Source organism: Parasteatoda tepidariorum, chromosome 12 (genome assembly GCF_982258835.1).
Source record: "Parasteatoda tepidariorum strain Cologne lab strain chromosome 12, Ptep-v5.0, whole genome shotgun sequence".
NCBI lineage: Eukaryota > Metazoa > Arthropoda > Arachnida > Araneae > Theridiidae > Parasteatoda > Parasteatoda tepidariorum.
Genome location: NC_141766.1, coordinates 41,159,404 through 41,175,888, shown reverse-complemented (window position 1 = coordinate 41,175,888; position 16,485 = coordinate 41,159,404). Strand labels below are relative to the sequence as shown.

At 27.3% G+C, this 16,485-nt stretch overlaps 1 pseudogene; it reads right to left on the bottom strand.

The window, feature by feature from the left end:
• Positions 1–14,669: 14,669 nt before the first annotated feature.
• Positions 14,670–15,212, bottom strand: LOC107443825 (histone-lysine N-methyltransferase SETMAR pseudogene; annotated as a pseudogene).
• Between the last annotated feature and the right edge of the window lie 1,273 nt (positions 15,213–16,485).

The window sequence follows — 16,485 nt, the reverse complement described above, 5'->3', positions numbered from 1 at the left end:
TTTAAAATATTGCTATAGTGATAGAGCAATATTCTCTAAAATTTAAACTTAAACTATAATAATATTGTATATTTACGGGAATAGTTTTATAGTGGTAGTACTGCTAATGGGTACTACGAATTAACGAGGAAAAATTAATAGATGAAAAATAATTCAAAACAAAATCTTAGAACTTTATTGTGCAAATAACAATGTTGTAAATTATAGTAATATAAATAATAATATTGTAAACAACAATATTATAAATAATGATATTATAAATTATACTGCACATTTATATTAGCAGTTTTATAATGGTAGTACTGCTAAAGTGCACTACAAAGCTACCGGGAGTAAATTAATCGATGAAGAAAGTTTAATCTATAAAGACTTTCAGAGTTTTATTGTGCAAATAATAATATTATGAAAATAATAATATTATGAAAATAATAATATTATGAAAGTAATAATATTATGAAAATAATATTATTATGAAAATAATATTATAGAAAATAATACTATAAATAATAATATTATAAATAACAATATTATAAATTATATTGTACATTTACATTATAAGTTTTGTAACTATAATACTGCTAATGGATGCTGCAAAAATTCAGGAATAAAAATTAATAGATGAAGGAAATTTAATCCATAAGAAACTTAGTTTCGAACTTTAATGTAGAAATAATAATACAATAAAAAGATTGAAATAAAATGAATTAACTTTGAAGCAATTTCTTAAAGTAAAGTTAATCTTTTCAAAAGTAGACAAATTAATTGGAGACAAAGTTCATTTTTATTGAGTTTCCAGCTTTCGAGTATTTGGAATTCAGTTTGGTATTCAATAAAGGTATAGTATATGTCATTTTATTACTATACTTTCATAGAAGATACCTTTATAGACTATATAATAAAACCACAGCACTAAACACTTAATGACACACTACTAGGTGATTAAAACATCGCCACATGGTTTTGATCAATAAATTCAAATTGCTTATTTGCTATGATAACTAATTATAATGTTTTTAATCTCATTAAATTCTTTAGTATATCCCCTCTTTAATATTGTTTTTATTTCATCTCTGCATTTTTAAAGAATATTTTAATTTACAGTTGAAAATTTCCTCTAATTATATTTATATATATTTTGTTCGTAACATTTATAAATGGTAAACTTTTTTTGAATAGCACTTACTGTTTTACATGATATTAGAAAATTTTGTTCAATTTCCTTTAAAAGTTCCAATAAATAAATGCAGAAAAAAAATTCAATTGCTTGAAACTAACTGGAAATTGGGACTTTCGGAAAATTATTTAAATTCATTACCTATCCATTAAAAGCACATAATTTCATAAAAAAATTGTTAAGTTTCGAGTTTTTTCATTACAATTTAGAAATTTTAAACGAACGTAATAAAAACAACATGATAATTAACGTTGAGTGAAACGTGGCGGAAGCGGGTTCGAAACCCACTGTTACATTTGATGTTTCTTCAAGCTGTATTGTGTTTTCCGTCTTTCTAATTGACACAGGCTATTAAGCTTTGATTGAGCACAGAAACCTGTAAATGTATATTGAACTAATACCAATAAACAAGATACTTATCGGCCAAATTTTACATATTTCGCAATTTACTTTTCCAAAACATAGGAAAGAATTTTCCTTGGTAGATACTTGATTTACTTTAGGAAATCCATATTGATTAAAATAGTTCAAAAACAGGTCATATTCATATGAAATCTACGATGTCAAAAAATTGACCAATTGTAGAAGATTTCTGTTAAGAAATATTTTCAAACTTATCAAATCAATTGAAGAAATAAAACGGAAAAACCTTTCATCCATAAAGTTTTGAAAAAGTCAAAGGTCAAAAATGCTATCTATACAAATTAATCTATCTCTATTTATTATAAACCTTTGCCAAATTTATAAAATAAAATCTAACTCAACATATTTTTAAGCGCTTTACAAGAAACTAAAGTATTAATTCACTGTTTTATTTAAACTTTAGAAACAATTTTAATATTGTTATATTTTCAATCACTTCCATAACGATCACGCTATAAAATTGTAAATAAAACTTTAGAGGATCCTAAAAGATTTAAACGAGTGTGTGAGTGTGTTTAGGTTTAAAGTGATAAAAATAAGAATTTCGAAGCCCGATAAAAGAAAGTTAGCTAAACATTTAGGACGCTTAAACTTGTTTGTATTGAAATGTTTTCTTCTTTCTCATTCACAAATTAAAGTGATATAAAATAAAAATGTGAGTCGTAAAACTTTTAACGTTTTTTGAGCCGGCTGCTGGAAAAGGTGTATTAGGAAAATGAAAAACGCATTTAAAGCAACAGCACGCCTAAAATTGTTTTATTTTAAAAATCGATGCCGCTCATGAAAGTTTGTTTTTTGAATTTAGGGCACAGATATCTAAAAAATTAATAATGCTTGATTATATAAAAAAAATACAATTCTTCGTATTTAAAACACTTTTTAAAGCATTCTTAAATTATGGTTTTACTAAACTTAAAATTTAAATGATTGCTAGAAAGTGCATATGAAAAAAATGGAAAGCGCATTTAAAAATAATTTATATTATTACAACATCAAATCTAAAATTTTTTTTAATTTTAAAAACTTCAAAATTCGATTCAGCTCTTAAAAATTTATTTTTTGAATACAAGGCACATATATCTCAAAATAGAAGTTTTTTTAATTGTTCAAAAGTTAGTAATATTGTTAAAGATTTTTCGTACTTAAAGCACTTTTTAGAGCCTTTTTAAATTATACTTTTCAACTAACTTGAAATTTAACGTTTATTAAACTAGTTGTTAGAGAAGGTACATTGGAAAAATAGAAAGCGCATTTCAAAAATAATTTATATTATTAGAACATCAAATTCAAAATTATTTTTAACTTTAAAAATTTGATACTATTCTTGAAAGTTTATTTTTCGAATACAGAGCACAAATATCTTCAAAAAATAATTTGTTTTATTGTTTCAAAAACAACAGTTATTCGTACGTAAAAGACTTTTAAATCTTGTTTAAATTATATTTTTCACCAAACTTGAAATTTAAAATTTTTAATACTGGTTTCTAGAAAGGGTATATAAGAAAAATGGAAATCGCATTTCGAAAATAATTTATAATATTACAGCATTAAATCTAAAATTATTTTTAATTTTAAAAAAATTCGAAACTTTTTTAAAAAATTCGAGACACAATACCTTCAATACTAATTCAGTTTTATTGTTCAAAATATATTAATAACCCTCTGTTTTATGACCTAAATTAAAACTATAGATTTTAAAGTTAACTGTTTGAATAAAAAATAAAAAAATTAAAACGCCCTTAAAGCAATAGTGCATCAAAAATGTTTGATAGTTAATCCATAATAGTTAACTGAATTTTGAGTTTAGAAGTTTGAAGTTTAGGTATTTAAACGCTTTAACGTTTAGCATTTTTATAATTTTAATTTTTTTCACCAGTTGTTTGATATGGTAAGTTTTGCGTTTAGAAGTTTTAAGTTTAGGTACTTAAACGCTTTAACGTTTAACATTTTTGTAATTTTGATTTTTTTAACCATATGTTAGAAAAGGTATATTAGAAAATAAAATACTCATTACGAACAAAAACACAACTGAAATTATTTTTAACTTTAAAAATTAATGTTATTCATAATAGCACGCATTTGTTAAAAATCTGGGGACATAAATGTATCCAAAATTATTTTCTTACTCTTTAAGAAATAATATTTCCAGACATTTGGAGCACTTTTCAATGCCGTTTAAGCAGTTATAATTACATAAATTAAAAAAAACACCCTTTAAAACAAATACCTTATTTACTATTAATATCTGTAATGTCTGCTTATAAACAAATTACAAATAGGCTTTTCACTTAGAAAAATATTCGAAATTAATATATTATTATCATTACTAACCATCTGAAAAAATAACAAATACACAAAGAGCTTAAAAACAAAATCTAATTAGAAGAATTTTTTTAAATAAAAAAGACCAAGATGGTATGAAATATCATATGTTACAACATTTGAAATAATTACAAGTGCATTAATTTTTAACTTCCTTATCGCAATTCAAAATTCCACATCATCTTTGTACAAAAAATAGCTTCCAGCATACATCGTTTCAAACAGAAGGCTATTTTAGCTACATCTCTAACATCCTTTTTAATATTCATAAATTTAGACATGCGATTGCGACACTTTTTCCAGAACTAAATGGGATGAAAGACTGAATAAAATAAAATTCAAAATTAACTCCAAACAAAAGACGAGAGCCAAAGAGCTCCAAATTACTAGTTTAAACGAACTTCGTGAGAGTTTACTCCGTACTTCTGCAATTATTTCTAATTCAAAGAACATTTATCGCTTCTCGTGAATATTTAAAGAGGCCCACTGCTTAAAATAAAAGCCCTTTTCTGCGAGTTGAGAAATTCATTAAAAATGTATTCGCGCTTGTACACTCGTTGGTTCTCTCTGAAAGATTAACAAATTGCAGCTATTCAACTGACTTTTAAAACTGTGATATAGAATCTAACGATTTAAACAAGCACCACACTTACACTATGAAAACGAGCTTCTTGCGATGATTCAAGGCCTTGACTTTCCTCTAATGGTAAGTTGTAAATGGCCAAAGATTATTGATTGTGACCGAAACATGAATGTTGAGGGGTTTTGTGATATGTGATTTACTTTAATATTAATGTTTTATCATATTGAGTGGTTTAAATTATCGCGTTCCATTATTACTGACACAATGTTAAGACATGGTTTTGTCATGTGGTTTCTCGAAGATTCTAATCGAGTTCTAAACAAAATCTGTAACTTTTTTTCCGATCATTGTTTATTCAATTAAAGCTGAAACTATAACGACTGTAGTATTAAAACTTATTGCAGTTTATTAAACATGTTTGATATTAAAAATAGAGTATATTACTCTAATTATAAACAAGTACAATTGAAAAAGAGCTTCTTGCGATGATTCAAAGCCTTGACTTTCCTCTAATGGTAAGTTGTAAATGGCCAAAGATTATTGATTGTGACCGAAACATGAATGTTGAGGGGTTGGGATATGTGATTTACTTGAATATTAATGTTTTATCATATTGAGTGGTTCAAATTATCGCGTTCCATTACTACTGACACAATGTTAAAACATGGTTTTGTCGTGTGGTTTCTCGAAGATTCTAATCGAGTTCTAAACAAAATCTGTAGCTTTTTTTCGATCATGGTTTATTCAAGTAAAGCTTGAACTATGACGACTGTAGTATTAAAACTTATTGCAGTTTACTAAACATGTTTGATATTAAAAATAGAGTATATTACTCTAATTATAAACAAGTGATTTACTTTAATATTAATGTTTTATCATATTGTGTGGTTTGAACAATGTTAAAACTTGGTTTTGTTATTTGATATCTCAAAGATTCTTATCGAGTTCTAAAGAAAATATTGATTTTCTTCCAATTTTTGTGGATTAATTTCAAGCTGAAAGCATGTCGACAGTTGTATTAAAACTTTATACTGTAGTTCAATAAACATGCATAATTTCAAAAATTGAGTATATTATCTAATTATAAATTTCATAAGAGATGATGTTTTATTTCTTAAAGAAGTATGCAGCTTCTTTCTATAAAAGGGTATCCAATAAAAGATTTAACTTTGGCGACAATTATATTCAAACTTTATATTGTCTTATAATTCTATTTCACTTTCATTTAAATTTTTTTTTTTTAAAATTCTATCTGGGATATTTAGTGATTTAAAAAAATATGAAACTTTATTCTAATATTGTAGATTCATTAGATGGTGAAATTACATGGATGGTTAAAGCAGAATTTCATAACATGTTTTTTAAAATCATGTATCTTTATAAACAGCCTTACTTTCAAATATTATAATTATTAATTTTTCTTATGTTCTGATTGAGTTTTAAATAAAATGCGCAGCTTTTTTGTCAACATTTATATCAGAGCTTTATTTTAGATTTTTTTGTATATTTATTGCTATATATTTGTAGCGTTATAATTAATATAAAAAATAATAAACTTTATGGGAAGTCTAATTTTTATATTTCATCATTAAACTTTTGCTGCTTTGTTCAAAAAATTAATTATTAAGTAAGAGTTCTATTTAATGCTATGCATGCATTATATATAATATTTTTAACTACTCAAACTTTATTTACTTTAATAATGTATCCAGTTAAATATTCTGAAGTATTTTCAACCTCAAAGTATTGTGATTTTCTTTACTACATATCTTTAAGCCAATTTTGATGAAAATATATGGACTATAGACTAACTATAGACTATAACTTTCTACTTAATTAATAGACTTTTCTACTTAAAAAAACAGACTTTTGTTTTTACGTTATTAAGAACAGATTTTATGATGATTAAAAAACATCTGTATTAGTTATTAAATTAATTACTATGCCTTATTTGCCATCAGAACTAATTTTTCTGTTATTTTTCTTCATTCCATGTGCAAGATCTCTAAATAGTTTAGTTCAAACTACTTAAAATTTTCCATAGGCTACGGACTAGAGGATTAAACTATAATTTTATGTATTACAACTAAAATAGAAATAATTAATTGCAATATTTGGCCTCTTTTTCCAAATAATTTTCTATATTTTCTGCAAAATATCCAAATATTAACATTATATCTAATTCTTAGACTACGCTCTAAGTTGGATTTTTTTCTGTATTATAAGGCATGAATAATAAAAAAAAGTAAACAAAAAAGGTAATTTTTGGTCTTTTTTGGTAAACTTACCCAATTTTTTTTAAATTTTTGTTTCCCATTATTTTTTAATGTATAGTACACACATAAATGCAATTAAAAAATTTCAAAATTTTGTTTTCGAAAGTATTCAGGTACCTTAGTTAAGTTTTGAAAATTAAGTTTTTTTATTTATTTAATTTGAAACCGAAATTTCAAATCCGCTATTTTCTTAAACGAGAACACACAAATTACACATTAAACAGACCACCGACATTTTTATGTTTTTAAAATAATGTTAGTGGCATCAAAACAAGTCACGTATATAAGCATGAAGGAGAAAAATTCATTCAATTTAACATACTGTCACTGCTTATCTTTGAGTCCCACGTGCGAAAATTTGACAAAGTGTAGCGCTCATTTTTTTCTTCTTCTTTCTTCAAGTTTGTTTATATGGTTCCAGTAGAAGCTGTCAAAGAGTTCTAGAGGAAAAACAAATCCCTCATGGGTGGTTGGTCTTGTCTTCTGGCTTGTCCTTAGGCAATCTCTAGGCTTTCAACTCTGTCTCCTTGCAAACGAGCAACATTTAGATACATTCCAGCCAAATAAAAAACAAATTCTTTTGAAGAAGATGAAAAAGTAAAGAAAAAAACATTTTTCTGGTAACCTCGCAAGAAATGAAATACCAAGTATACTTCCCATTTTATTGTCTGCTGATCTTTTTATCCGACCGGAAAAAAAGAACCTATTTACACAAGATTTTGACTTTCCTAAAAATGTTTGCCATTTTGTTGTTCCTTTCAAACGGTTGATCCAATCTTCAAAATTTTATATTGTATCTTTTTATAAAAATTGCAAACAATTACAATGTTAGATAACTAAATACAATTTTAATGCTTATTCTTATATTGTAGTAATATGTTTTGCTTCTCGTGTTAGGTATTAAATTTTAATTATAGACATTAAACGTGATCAAATGTATTAACACAAACCAGAAAAGAAACATAATTTTTGTGAAAGTAATCAAATAAAATATGAAAAGTAGGTGTATAATTGTATTGCTTATTTCTGCATGAACGAATCAGTCTTGGAAGTTTTTTATTTGCTATTTAATTTTAATATTAATTAACAAGTGCAAGCAATAAGAATTAAATAATTTTATAATAGCAAACAAATATAACATAAGGTAACTACTAGCATTCTTGTTTTTTTTCTCTTTAGAGTTGATGTCTTTAATTTCTGCTTTCGTTTACTAATTTAATAAAAAAGAACGTTAAATTTTATGTTACAGCATTTTATAAAAATTGCAAACAAATGCAATATTAGATGACTAATAACTAAATACGATTTATTTTAATGTTTAATTGTAAATTGAAGGAGTAAGAAGTGCTTCTCGGATTAGGTATTGAATTTTAATTATAAATATTAAATGAGAGCAATAATGTGTTTACATAGGCAAGTGAAAAACATAGCCTTTCTAAAAGTACACAAACAAAATATGAAAAATAGGTGTACAATTGTATGCACTATTTCAGTATTAATGAATATGTCTTTGAATTTGCTATTTAATGTTAATATTAATTATAAAGTGAAAACAAAAAAAAGAGATATTTTTATAATACTATGCAAATATAACATTAAATAAACTAGTATTTTTCTTTTCACGTTAACGTTTTTTGTTTTGCATTCATTTAACAATTTTCTAAAATAAAATCATTAACAGTATCTTATTTAGGCAAAAATTACATAATTTTATTTAAATAAATATGAAATTAAATATAAATTTAAACTTAAAAAGAAAATAATTGCATCCATCAAAACATAAGCGAATTATTTTGTACAGTCTCGTGTATTATAAATGGATTAAGCTTGGTATTAGGTATATATTATTATATAATAATTGATAATAAACATAAGCAAAATTCTCAGAACAAAACAACACACGTATAAGTTTTGTTTCTCAATTTTGCCCAATCATAATACTAAATTATCCATAATAGTATTGCTTTCTGTTTTATTGAATGATCATTACGTTTTAATTTTTATAGTTGATATTTAACTACAATCTAAAAGAAATTAAGCTTATAGTAATAACCTGCCACTTGAACTGAAATTATTGTTTGAGTTTTGAGTAATAAAAATAATTGAGTATAAATAATAATAAAAAATATTTTAAAAGTAGAAAAATGCAGTTTATGATTATTTCCTTCAACTGTTTATTCTCTAGATCTCAGCCATTGTAATATTTGTGATGAGCAGAGCTGCAAATTACTACGCAAAATATTTTATAGAGCAGTAGGCCATAAAAACTAAAGCTTTCATAATCTTAGGAAATTTTGTCACAAATTTGGAAACCTGACAAACTCAGGGGTGAAAGTGAGACGGAAAAGAGGAAAGGTTGGTAGTAAAACCATTTCAGTTATAGCTAGTTTTGGGGAGGAGTTTACTTATTCTTTTTTTAAATTTTTCAACAATATCTACTTTATCTTTGAAAAGAAGCAGTTTTATATATATGTCAGAATTATAAAAGAAATCTTGATAGTTACAGATATTTCATTTTTTTCGAAAAAAATGCTAGAATGAAATGTTTTACGTACCAGGTTTTTCTCTTTTCCGTCTTGCTATATAAGGGCTTTCACCCATGCATAAGCTTCATAAAACAGGGGCCCTACGGGTGATTTCAAAAGCAGAAAGAGGAGTTCAAATTCCACCAGACGGAAAATCGGATTGTAATGAATGGTGACTGTTGCATGTTAATCTGTTTTGGTCAGAAAATGCTCCAAGTTCCCCTTTGTTAATTAATACCTCTAGGGGTACTGAATTAGAAATGGATCCATCAATGGTTTGATCAAAATTACAATCTGTGGATGAATGAATGGAGTATGATTGGTTTCTCTCTTTAAAACGGGCTATGACGTGTGTATGGGTGAATTTGTATTCTTGACCATATATGGCTCCACTAGAAAGACAAGAAACTCACCCTCAGCCTTAAAAATGCGGTTGATTTCAAGTTGGCAAGAGGCATAAGTAGCAACATAGCAAAAAGAATGCAGTTGTGACTATGCGTATTTTTTTTGGTTGATTTTTTAATGAAAAGAGCCAATTTAAAGACTTAAATGATGATATCCAATTTTGAAACTGAGAGTAGTGTTCTCATTAAATTAAAACAGGGTTCGGGAGCATCTGGAAAAATATGGTAACTGGTATCAATTTTGTTATAAAGCAACTGAAAAGTTCTTTCATCAACTACCACAATCGAATTAAAATTTCATATCCAGATCCTTCGGATCTATTTATATATTTATGTTTAATTAGAGAAAATAAAATATTCTGGTAGTTACAAACATAATAATATTAAATATATAGGGGAGAGTCGGGTTGCCCCGCTCACTTAAGGAGTATTGCTTATATTTCTGTATAATAATGAGTAATAATCAATATTTTTGTATATTTCTATTGTTTTATCATCTAATAAAATAATGCAAAAAGAATAAACCAAAAAAAGAATAGTTTAACTTAAAAAAATAGAAATTTAAAAAAACATGTTTTTCAGCTCTTTTCAAAATGTGTCGGGTAGCCCCACCCAGTTACAAAAATTATGTTTTTTGACTGTTTTTACAGGTGTAAATGAAAATGACCAATCTATTGACAATAGGTAAACCTCATTTATCATTTTTATCACAAAATTATTTTATTTATTACATATTTATATACTTTTAGTGAATTCTATCATTTAATAACAATCATTTAATAACAACAATATTTGTTGTTAAAAATGCATATAACATTCAAATTTGAAGCAATAAAATAATAATCTTTGCAACCGTACATTTATCGACGAAATAAAATTGGTCGTTGATACCCGACATTCATGTGAGCGGGGCTACCCGAAATCAAATTTTTTTGTAAATTTGTAATTACTCGAACAATTTTTCACATATAAACTTCTTTCTTTGTGCAAATTAAACTTAAGACTACATGCTTTAATGCTGTATGTATAGAAAAAATTATTTTTTAGTATTAAAATGAAGTTTAATTGAAACATTCAACCAATTTTTCTTAATTTCATGACTACTGTATTCAACATATTTTCAAAACTATTGTTTACCATGTTAACAGCTGCATAAATACTTGAAACTTGGAAAATAATATTCTTTTAATGTAACAATTAATGTCCGATGGCCCATTGACTTGAAAAAATATTCTATACATATGAAATTGACAGTGGGCGGGGGTACCCGCTGGGCGGGGCTACCCAACTCTCCCCTATATATATTAATAAAACTTTTTTATTTCTTCCAGATGCATATGAACCCTTGCAAAGCGAAATCCAAAGCTTAATTGATTTTTAACTTTCAATTAAAACTTTTTTTGTTAACCCTTTTGAAGGCCGTGGTAAGTATACTTACCACCACGTTTTACCACTTTAAATTTAGGTTTCCATTTTTCAATAACTTCAGCTTTCTTGAAGTGAGTTTGAATAAAATTGGTAACCATTTGTCACTTTTAAAAAACGTGTAAAAGTAATAAAATACATAATTCCTTTTGAAGTTTGTAGCATTTAAGAAATTTATTTTATAAATAAAGAAAAATAAAAGTCAGTAAGTTCCTAATAGGTCATGTTAAATATATTTACCACCAAAAAAATGGCATTTTTATAAACTAAATAAGTTTTTTATTTTTTATATCAATTATTATTCTTAAAACAATTTCAATTCCAAAAATACTTTACCTTTACTAGAAATAAAGGTGCCGTTAAAGGATTAATTTTTACTTTTACTTTTACTTTATTTACAAAAATTGGGCACCTGGGCCACTTAGCGGCCCTTCTTGTTAATCTATAGGCTTGCCAATTACTATCCTTTTTATAAAATATTTTAGAGAGTAGTAGGCATATAAAAACCTAAGCATTCAGGACTTATAGTAATTTTGCCAACATTTTAAGAGTCTCACAGTGAAAGAGTTGGAAAAAAGTGGCGTTGCATTTGAAATTACATAACATTTATTTGTAGTGGTGTGTAAAATAGGTTTAAATGAATAAAAAATAATACATTAAAACATAAACTTAGCTACTACTAGAAGAAATTTTTACAAAAAGGGTAGAAATTTAGCTGACCTGAGTTTAAAGTAAATAGGCTATCACTTTTTAATTTTTATAAGATACTGTGACCACTCATCTGGGTTGAAAAGCTAAGTATATATCAAGAAAAGATCTGAAAACTTTTACTCTTTCTGAGGAAGTATTTTCCAAGCATTAGTGAAAGACTAATGTAAATGCACCTGTCGATAAAATTAACTTTTCACAATTGCTAGAGTTTATATTCATTTTCGTTTCCAAAACTGCAGCGATGCAAAAATATTTTAACCACTTGGGGACGAGAGATTCAGAAAAGCATTCGTACAAAATCAGAATCAAGTTGTTATTAAATAAAAAACGGTAACTTAAATGTAGTCGTTGCTAATTTGACAGACTTAGTTTGCTTTTACTTTAATTATTGTTTGTTTAATCAGATATATAATCAATGTTAATTCAAAGTATAACTAAATAATTTTATTTTGAACAAAGTAATGGTGAATTAAATAAATCAAACTATTATAACTCCGCCCACAAATAAACTGCTAAAAAAATACTTTGATTACCAGTTTTATATTTTTTCCCTGATAGATACGGTTTTATGCTGTCACGTATTTGTGACAGTCGGCGCGAAAGGGTTAAAAGTTTCACCTGGAGAGAGCTGAGACTTGGTGCCGTTGCATATGAACTCTTAAATCGTTTACTTGTAGTGGTGTGGAAAATAAGTATTTAGATAAATTAAAAATAATACATTAAAACATACATGTGTACATGTATATTTGGCTACTACCAGAATACGTTTTTACAGAAAGCGGAGAAATATTTTAGCCCTGTTAACCCTTTCGCGCCGACTGTTACAAATACGTGCCAGCATAAAGGCGTATCAATCAGGGTAAGAAGATTAAACTGGTAACCAAAGTAGTTCTTTAGCAGTTTACTTGTGGGCGGGGTTATAATTGTTTGATTTATTTAATTCACCATTACTTTAGTTCAAAAAAATTTTATTTAGTTATAATTTGAACTAACATTGATTATATATATGATTAAACTAACAATAATTGAAGTAAAAGCAAAGTAAGTCTGTCAAATTAGCAACGCCGACATTTAAGCTACCGTTTCTTATTTATTTACATCCTGACTCTAATTTTGTAAGAATGCTTTTATGAATCACCCGTCCACAAGGGGTAAAATCGAGAATATTTATCTACTGCCCGGAGCAAGATGGCATCCTTGCAACTCGCTCTCATGCATAAGATCGGTTTATTTGCATTTAGTGGTTGTCAAAATCCTTCCAAAGATTTCAGATCCAAAATCCAAAGATTTCAAATATTTATTACCACTTTAAAATTGAAATACCTCGAGCAATCCGTAGTTATTGACAGATATGATCATCCTTACATATGCCTCAAAAGTCTTGACAAATATAACACAAACTCAGCTAATCAAATTAATAATCTGCCAGAATAAAATACTAAGGACGATAGCAAAACCCTGTTGGTTTGTAAGAAACGATACATTGCACCACTACCTCAAATTAGATGCAATAGACAAACATATAGCTAAATTAAATATCAAATTCAATGAAAAAGTTACTCCGCAGCAAATTTCAACTAAATATTCCTATATTAAAATTTAACTGAAAGCAAGAACATCAGACCAACAGCAGCATTACATTGCAGTGATGCATCATATTCCCGGCATCAAAAACATATAAGCCTCATTTTTCCTATACCAGCTTAGCTCAAGTTATACCTCACATTTTTACATTATGGTCTTATCTGCAGACAACAGTCAGCACGTATGGTCTTTGCTACACAGTCAGAACTCAATGATCATCTATTCACATGAATACTCCTTTACTTCATTTGCATTCCACTACTTTATCGAAATACTACAAAGTTCAAAAATTAGAGATGAGTGGGAAAATGCCTCAGGTGCCCAGATGTTTAATACAGTACAGTTCAGTTCAGACAGCTATGAAGAAGTCGGAAAAAGGCAACAGTTAAGATGTTAAGAAAATAATTTCTTTCCAGCTCATTTGCGTGAAAAAGTGAATTATCCTTATTTATATATATATATATATATATATATATATATATATATATATATATATATATATATATATATATATATATATATATATATATATATATATATATATATATATATATATATATATATATATATATATATATATATATATATATATATATATATATATATATATATATATATATATATATATATATATATATATATATATATATATATATATATATATATATATATATATATATATCAGGTTGAGTAAAAAGTTTTCAGCCAAAAAAAACTATCCTGTTAAATGATAAATACATAGAAAATCAGCAAAGTTAATGAGGATAGTAATCTCCATTCAAATCAACAAAAGTCTGCCAACGTTTTGGCAACTTTTCAATACCTTCTGCGAAGAACTGGGGGGTGCGCGAGTCCAGAAAGCGATCAACCTCATTTATGACCTCGTCATTTGAACGGAAGATTGTGCTATAAAGATGCAGCTGCAGATGTGAAAACAGATAGTAATCCGAAGGCGCCATGTCTGGGCTGTAAGGTGGATGTTGTATCAAATCCCCCTCCAGAGTGTAGAGGGTCCAGCCGGTCATTGCACTGACATGTGGCCGGGCGTTATCTTGATGAAAGAGAACCACCTTCCTTCTGAATTCGTTTTTTTCGTTTTCCGCGAATGGCATCGCAAATTTTGATTAGCATATTGCTGTATATTGTACTGTTTATGGCCTGCCCGCTTTTCAGGTACTCCTTGTAGATAATTCCACGACAATCCCACCAGATACAGAAAAAGACCTTCTTGTTAGTTAGCGTTCATCTTGCAACCGAACCTGCTGATTCCCCGGCTGCTGACCACCCTCCTTTACAGCTAGTATTGTTGTAGTATACTAATTTTTCATCACAGGTCACAATTCTGTCCAGAATGTTCTCTTTTCTTTGATCTCTGAGCAGAGCCAAACAGGCCGCTTTTCTTTTGCTCTTGTCTTCAGCAGTCAATTCGTGAGGTACCCAGCGGTTAAACTTAAATGTTAGATTTATGCGTTTGAGGGCATTTACTATTGTTTTTTGGTAAACGTCAAGCTCTAATGCAATGGTCCGTGTTGAAACATTTCTGTCTTGATCAATAATTTGCTTCAATTGGTCACAATCAACCTCAATAGGGCGGCCAAAGCGTGGTTCATCTTCAATGTTGAAATTCCCATTATTAAACTTTCGAAACCAAACTTTTACTGTATCATTAGAAACAGTATTCAAACCTAAACTTTCACACATTTTCTTGTGGCATTCAGTTACACTGAGTTTATTTCGGAACTCATAGTACATAATCGTTCTGATCTGCTTGCATGATAGCTCCATTTTAAACACTTTTTTGGCGCACAAGATGATAAAGTTTTGACAAACAAATTACATACTTGTGTAGTTCCAAATTTCAGCTTTAAAATGCAAAAGCCTGTTTCAGAAAAGGGTAACTACCACGGGATTGGCTGCTGCTGGCACGGAGGTATCTCGCCTTGGCGGAAAACTTTTTACTCAACCCGATATATATATATATATATGTGTGTGTGTTCAAAATGAAGAATAAAACAAAGAAAAATAATAGACATATGAAAAAAAGGGGGGGGGGGAAATAATAAGTAGAAAAATAACAAACAACAGCTTAAAAAAAAAAAAAAGGATGAAATTTTATTTAAAAAACCGGGAAAAAAAAGATATAATCTTTTCTTCAGCCCACACGATTATATCCGCATAACAGAGTGCTTTCTGATATTGTATCTTTTTATTGTATTTTTTATATCTTTTTTTTTCCGGTTTTTTAAATAAAATTTCATCCTTTTTTTTTTTTTTAAACTGTTGTTTGTTATTTTTCTACTTATTATTCCCCCCCCTTTTTTTTCCATATGTCTATTATTTTTCTTTGTTTTATTCTTCATTTTGAACATATCCTATGAGTTCTGTTTACTTGCAGCTTAAGCGCATTAAATGAAACTTATTGTTTTTCTTAACTTTCTTCGTGTTTTCTTGTATTTATTTATTTATTATATATATATATATATATATATATATATATATATATATATATATATATATATATATATATATATATATATATATATATATATATATATATATATATATATATATATATATATATATATATATATATATATATATATATATATATATATAGTGGAAACTTGGTTTGCTTTTCCCAAAAACTACTTCCAATTGAAAATGTATTTTTTTTTTACCAGTTTTTCTCGTTTTTGTCTCACTCTCAGGCCTGTCACTACTCTAAGACTCTTTTGACTAAGACTTATATAAACATAGTTTAAGATAAAAGGAAAAGAAAGTAAAAAAAAAGGAGCATTGCACTTAGTCAAATTTTTCGCAAGTGGGACTTGATATGAAATGACAATATGTTGAATTGAATGATTTTTTATCCTTAGAGTTTAAAGACGGTGTTTGTTTTGTATCACTTAAATAACATTTTAGAAAAATAGAAATGAAAATTTCAGTTTTACACGTAATTTATGTGCTCATTTATGAAAATTGTGCCTTCTACTCACCTGCAATTTTTGCTGTGATTTTCCCCTAAGTATTATTTATAATTCTTAATATGATAGAAAAA